Genomic DNA, 6,893 nt, shown 5'->3' with positions numbered 1-6,893 from the left:
TGCCTCCTCAGTGCCGCACACTAACGCCGGTGATAGCTTCCTGTATGCTGTTTATGTCTGGTGAACGTCTGTTCAGGGTCTGCTGTATCCGGTCCATCCTGCTCCCTGTGTCCTTGTATCCAGGAGTTCTTTAGCCGATCCCGGGAATCCTTCTGGTCCTCGTGAACCTGTGGCTGTCGTTTGGGGTTCTCGCCCGGTTTCGTGAGTGGCGGCTTTGCCGCGTGTTGCGGCCTAGCCCGCTTTAGTATTGCATTATTCTGTACTGGTGTATTTGCGGAGGTTTCCGCTTCCACTGTCCTCCCCGGAACTCGGCGGTGCCGTGTACGGGAGTGGACAGTGGTATCTTTTGGTTGTTCTCTTCCTTTGGCGGCAAGCCGCGCATACATTTAGTTTTAGGCTAGTCAGTAGCCCCTGGCTTTAGTTGTTTCAGTTAGAGGTCCCCTTGTTATTACCCTGTCTCAGTTCACGCTTTGTCTCTCTTTAAGACCTGAGGGGGCATCGGAGTTGGGCAGACCTAATCCGCCCTTCAAACGCGGCTGCCATGGGCCCAAGAAACCATAGTCCTGCAAGAGTGAATTGACAGCACGGGTAAAACAACGGAGGCAGGGTGCCAGGGGCTATTCCTGTTCTATATCACCAATTCCAGCATTACGTCCTGGTGCTCCGGACTCACTTCATAACATCTTCCGTGTTCTGAGCACCAGGGATCGTAACAGATATGAGGTGCACTTTGGAAGAATATAGGGGGTCAATCAAAGATGAACGCAGATGTGACATCACGCAGCCCCCCATCCCCCCGGAAAATTTTCCCGGCCTGCCCACGTTCAGCCCTCAGGGATGTGACCGCAATGTGTGTGTCTGCGTGGCCACTGCGCGTGTGCATTTTGCCACCACCGGGTAAACTGCTGCGGGCCACTATTGCGGCTGGGTCTGAATGACCCCCATAGGCTGTTGTGCAGAGTAAAGTATTTATTAAGTTAAAAATATAGATAAAATATGTGTATTAAAGATATGAAATAAAGTCGTTTAAAAGCAAAAGATTTCTGGTGCAATTTTGGCTATGTTACGGGGGGGTCTCTCTGCCTATTTAAATAGTTTTATCATTTGTTGTATTCAAATAAATTTATGTCTATTCAAAAGTTCTGTTTTTTTTTACTTGTAGGTGAATTAGGGTTGTTGTATTTAAAAAAACAAAACAACTTACCTGACTCTCGCCGGGAAATGTCCATGTATGAAGGTATGGGAGATACCTGCTGCAGTCCCTTCTACTTACATTTGGGAGGTCCGGTTGTTTTGGGGGAATTAGCAGCAAATAGTAAATGATACATTGGCTCCATAACGTCTCGCTGACCCTCTGATTCTTACAAAAATATGTTACACAAAATGACAATTGCATTAACAGCCATTAATTGAACAAGAAAACACAACGCAATTTTAAAATACCCAAAACTTTATATATAAATAATAGAAGAAAACCACCAATTCTGGTCTTCATTCTTTGACTATCAGGAGAACAAGAGACTTCTTAGCAAGGACTATGCCACCAGTAACTAGTAGAGGAATCAGGCGTATCCCACAGAATATCAGTGCTGCCACCATACATTGGGGAGAGAAGATAAAGTGCAGATTTCTGAACAGTGCTTTTAGAAGAAACACAAGGAGTGTATAGATCACAATGATCAGAAGTCCGGGACAATGAGGTCAAGAAACCAACGCTGTGGTACTAATGACCTCAATACAGGACACTTGGAGCAAGAGACTGGGGTAAGGGCAACAACAATTTTTCAAACAACGGAAAAAAAAAACAGTTTGAAAAAAAAAAAAGAATTATAAATGTAAAAAACAAGGATGGTCCAGTACAGAGGACTGTGTACTCAGCATGTCTAAGTACATACCACTGGACGACGCGCTGGAATGGTAAGAGGGGGTGGGCTGTATGGGTCCCAGTGGAAAACAGCTCATCTGTTGAGGGCTTCCTGCCACATAAGGAGACAGCGCCTGGTAGGTGTTATCTGACACGCCTCATCAAGAGATTATTAATTTACGTGTGAGGTAGCATCAAGAACCAGACGCTTGAAGATCTTTTGATCCTCATTCATCAGTTGCATCTCCGCTGCGATGTAATTGCCAAATGTTTGCTCCAAGTCTGGGGGCCTATTAAGAACCTCCTCGGTGTGAGTAAAAAACTGTTGTGAGCTGGGCTGGGGCAGAAGTGGGTTTCTGGATGACCTCCGCTGTTTCGGGGGTTGTGGCTCTAGGGTTGGGTCATCCACTTCAGTTGCCTCGCTCATGGAAGGCTCTACTTCCAGGTCCTGTGTAATATCCTGCAATATAAAACAAAAATGAACTCCATGTAATAATGTGTGGGTACAATACAAATGTGTGTGTACTTACCAGATCCAGACTCTCCAATGCATCCTCTTCCACAAGAGTGGGAGAATCCGGATCCAGATTACACTGTGACCTTATCCTTGGCTCTTGCTCCAAAGTGAATTTCATGAGGTCATAATACCACAGCGAAATACACAAAAGTAGTGGATACAGATAAGTCACAGCGCTCTGAATGAATAATACTTACCTCTTGTAAGACGGAAGCAATGTAGGTGAGATGAAGATGTTCCTTCTTTGTGCTAGATTTCAATCTTGAGTAAGATCATCAACGCTCAAAGGAAACATAAAACAGAACAAAAACACATCATGGTGTAATACGTCCACAATAGAGATTGATGTGACTCCAAAAAATGTGTTGAATGAAGTGAATCAGGAGGTTCTAGATGGCGTACCGTACTCACTCCGTGGAAATGGTAAACAAAACATATAATGGTATATTTATGTGGAACCCACTCTTGAATGGATATATCCTAGTTTAGAAGTGAAAAATCCCAAATGATGTAGTTGTGGGTATATACATGTGCGTACCCAAACTCACACTATCAGTGTAGATGAAAACACATAAAGGTATCTTTCAACTGAAATCAGCTAGTGATGGTTTTTCAACAATGATTTAAGCTGTTACACTCACATCAAGGTTTCTTTATACCGGAGACAGGAAAAAGAACCAAATACAGGTTGAGTATCCCATATCCAAATATTCCGAAATACGGAATATTCCGAAATACGGACTTTTTTGAGTGAGAGTGAGATAGTGAAACCTTTGTTTTCTGATGGCTCAATGTACACAAACTTTGTTTAATACTCAAAGTTATTAAAAATATTGTATTAAATGACTTTCAGGCTGTGTGTATAAGGTGTATATGAAACATAAATGAATTGTGTGAATGTACACACACTTTGTTTAATGCACAAAGTTATAAAAAAATATTGTCTAAAATGACCTTCAGGCTGTGTGTATAAGGTGTATATGACACATAAATGCATCCTGTGATTAGATTTAGGTGCCATCACCATGATATCTTATTATGGTATGCAATTATTCCAAAATACGGAAAAATCCCATATCCAAAATACTTCTGGTCCCGAGCATTTTGGATAAGGGATACTCAACCTGTACCAGATTCCAAGTCCATAGAAAAGGGGGTTACAGTTTATTAAAAATCAGCACAAAGTAAAAAAACATCCATAGAAAAGTTAAAAAACATAGAGGACACGTACTGGGCTAGGTGGTTGGTGAGTGGGCAGTCCGGAACGCCAAACACCCCCTTTTTCCATCTTTGTACACCTGTGGTAATTTTTTGTGCTGAGTACATGTCCTCTATGTTTTTTACTTTTCTATGGAGAAATTTTCTTCAGTTTTGTTTTAAACGTTGTTATTTTAGGTATACTGTCTGGACAACAGTATACCTGCACCGTGGGAGTTAGGGGGGGGGGGGGCGGTTACCTGCCTCTGTAAGGTGTCAGAGCCACTTCCCCTCTGCATGACCACCGCCCTGAGAGGATGTTGTTCTGTGGGGTACTGCGCCTTGGCGGTCACAACCGCAGCACGCCGCACACCCCTAATGCTGCCTGAAGGTGAGAAGAGTGGTGAGTAAAAAAACGGTGCCCCCGGGTCTTGGTGTGGTCCAACACGGCGGCGGACGGGACCCTCCACGGGGATACCCGCTTCAGCCCCCCTGTGCAGAACTTGCAGCGATTGTACAAACTAGCTAATCTGTGAGGTCTGCACACTGTGGGAGACTTGGCCAGTATAAACATTGTCAGCGGCTCCGGCACCATTATAGGGGGCGAATGTTCAGAGCGGTACCAGAGGCATTTTGGCGCCTTCCTCTGCGTAAGCAGCAGCTTTAAGGACACACAGCTCCTCCAGAGATCCGGGAGACACTGGAAACTGGTACAGGGGTGTACTAGCATGGGGAGAGCCGCTATTGCACACAATACGGTGTTTGTTTTTTTCACTGTTACATTGTGGTTGTGTATATCACAGGTATTGTGCATTACGTTATATGAACCATTTTCAATATTGTACTAAAAATGATTGGTCAAAAATAAAAAATGGTTTCATCCAAGGTCCGTTTACTTTAAATGGGACAGGCTTTAAGTCTACTTCCAAAAGACCTAGATCCTGATTCAGATTTGTATGCAATTTCGATGTTCACACAACTGAGTGATTATCTGTAGACTGCTCATGCACAAGGTACTTTGCTGTCCTGCTCTTAAAGAGAATTCCAATGTAGAATGATTGACAGGAAGAGACCATTTGGGGGAGATAAGAGGGAGTGGCGAGCAATAACGCAGGCGTGTCACTGACTTTTTTGGGCGTGTTTCTGTCTTCAGCCGCGATCAACTACATAGAGAAAAATGGCACCAGCTAAACTGCGTGACAGATAATGCAATTGGCGTGAATCAGGAAGGAAAATATAGTGCTACAGATTGTGTGAGGGAGGGGGCCCCACACCAGTGTCTTACCTAGGGCCCCATGAGCTCTAAATCCGCCTCTGGTCAGGACTTACTCCTACAGTGCGATAGAATCAGGCTGATCGGGGCTGGAGCGGACGTCACACACCTGCCCTGAAAACGCTTGGGCACAGGATTATTTGGGGAATTTGGCGTTGTACCTGCACATTATGCTCCGTACACACGCGCAGTCGTTTCATAACACCGGTCAGCACAAATTGTGAGTCCGGGTTCTGCATATCTGATTTTTATTTCTTCCACATTACTAATTAAAGAAAAAATAATTTTACCAGAAAAAGTTTCCTTTTGTAGCTACCGGAATGAAATTACGGATTTTAAGAAAATTTCCCTATTTTCATAACTTTATTGCATGTAAAAATAAAACAAACTTTTGTTTTGAATTTGAATTACTTTTATTTACAAAAATAAATAAAAAACTGAAAATATAAAAAAAGGTTTAGAAATGAATATTTTTCATATTTCTCCTGTGATTGGATGGACTTTCTCATATTAGCCCCCAGATATAATCCCCCCTCATCCTCCATGTTTGTTACTACTCCGTTATGTGCGCATGAGTTGCTGACAAGCTGCGTTACGTCTCCTCTACCCCAGAGTCTTACATCTTATTTCCGTGTACTGTTTATTCTCTTATCTGTTACATGTACAGTGACCTATTCTGCAGAACTACAGCTATATTATATGGACAATCATTCCAGTCAGTATTAATAAAAGTTGTCAAAATGGGGTTGAGGTAGAAAAATGCGCTGTATAGACTTTAGCTGGCCTAGGGGTGGTCACAGAGCTCCCCTGTTGAGCCCAAAAATAGAAATGGATATATGCAATACAGAAAGAGGACTACTCCTGATTGGCGCTTGTCAGATAACACCCACATAAAACATTATGATTGAGCCATGATTGGTAGGAAATAAGGCAAGGTGTCTGCCTACCAGTGCTCTGGACTTCCAAGGACGTTTTTGGACTCAGTTTATACCACAGGGAAAATCTCGCCTTCCGGAGCCTTATGCAGGGTATCTTTCCCGGGTATACCTTGCATATAACACCTGCGGCTCCGGCCACCATCTTGGTAGGATTCTCTGTGTTATCTACTTCCATTTTATATGTGTTTTGATTTTAAGTGTTTGTTTAAATTAAAACAGAGATTGTTTTTACATAACACTAGACACATGCCTTATTTCCTACCAATCATGGCTCAATCATAATGTTTTATGTGGGTGTTATCTGACAAGCGCCAATCAGGAGTAGTCCTCTTTCAGTATTAATAAAAGGTTTACACTTCCAGAAATCTCATCGTCTGTGCATTGAGAGATGGACATGGTTTAGCTATCTGAGTAGTTACACACTGCTTACGTGTAATGAGGGTGAGAATACCACTTGCTCTCCCCCCGCTCGTCCCCTCTATTACTTACTAAAACACATTTCTCCTTATATGGTCATTCAAAAACTTTAATTTCTCTTTCATCCACTAGGGGGCACTGGAACAGCTTATACAGTAGGGTTTGAAGTTAGCAACCAGAGGTGTGGCACAATCTAAAATTAAAAATGTTATGCACAGCTGGCTCCTCCCCCTTCACGCACCCTCATCCCTCAGATTGAAAGATTGTGCTGGAGGCACAGCACTGAGAAGCAGCTCCTGCTCCATTACACAGTACTGAGGCTGCGTCACCCTAATTACAAGGGGGACAAAAGCCTTAAGATTAGAGAGACAACGATCCCATCTGAAGGGATCTGCATCTCTCTCCAGGAGATCCAGGAGCTCAGAGAGATTAATGCAGCAGCCAACCCTGAGTAAGTGCTGGTTGTATCCAGAGCCCTAGTGTTAGGGAGAAGGGATATATAGGAATAGACTACAAGGGGGTCCCGACCGTACATGAACCGGCACCCACACCACTTTATTCCTCCCGGCTCCCAGTGGTTCTTTATGCAAGTGCAGCCATCCCCTGCTCGCCCCGCTCCCTCCGCTGGCACACGCGGCCAGAGAATGCAGTGTTCAGCGGGACCAACGGCGGCGAAGGCCGGGGAAG

The sequence above is a fragment of the Pseudophryne corroboree genome (genome assembly GCF_028390025.1).
Source record: "Pseudophryne corroboree isolate aPseCor3 chromosome 3 unlocalized genomic scaffold, aPseCor3.hap2 SUPER_3_unloc_52, whole genome shotgun sequence".
In the NCBI taxonomy this organism is placed as follows: Eukaryota; Metazoa; Chordata; class Amphibia; order Anura; family Myobatrachidae; genus Pseudophryne; species Pseudophryne corroboree.
Note: the sequence above shows the minus strand (reverse complement) of the source record.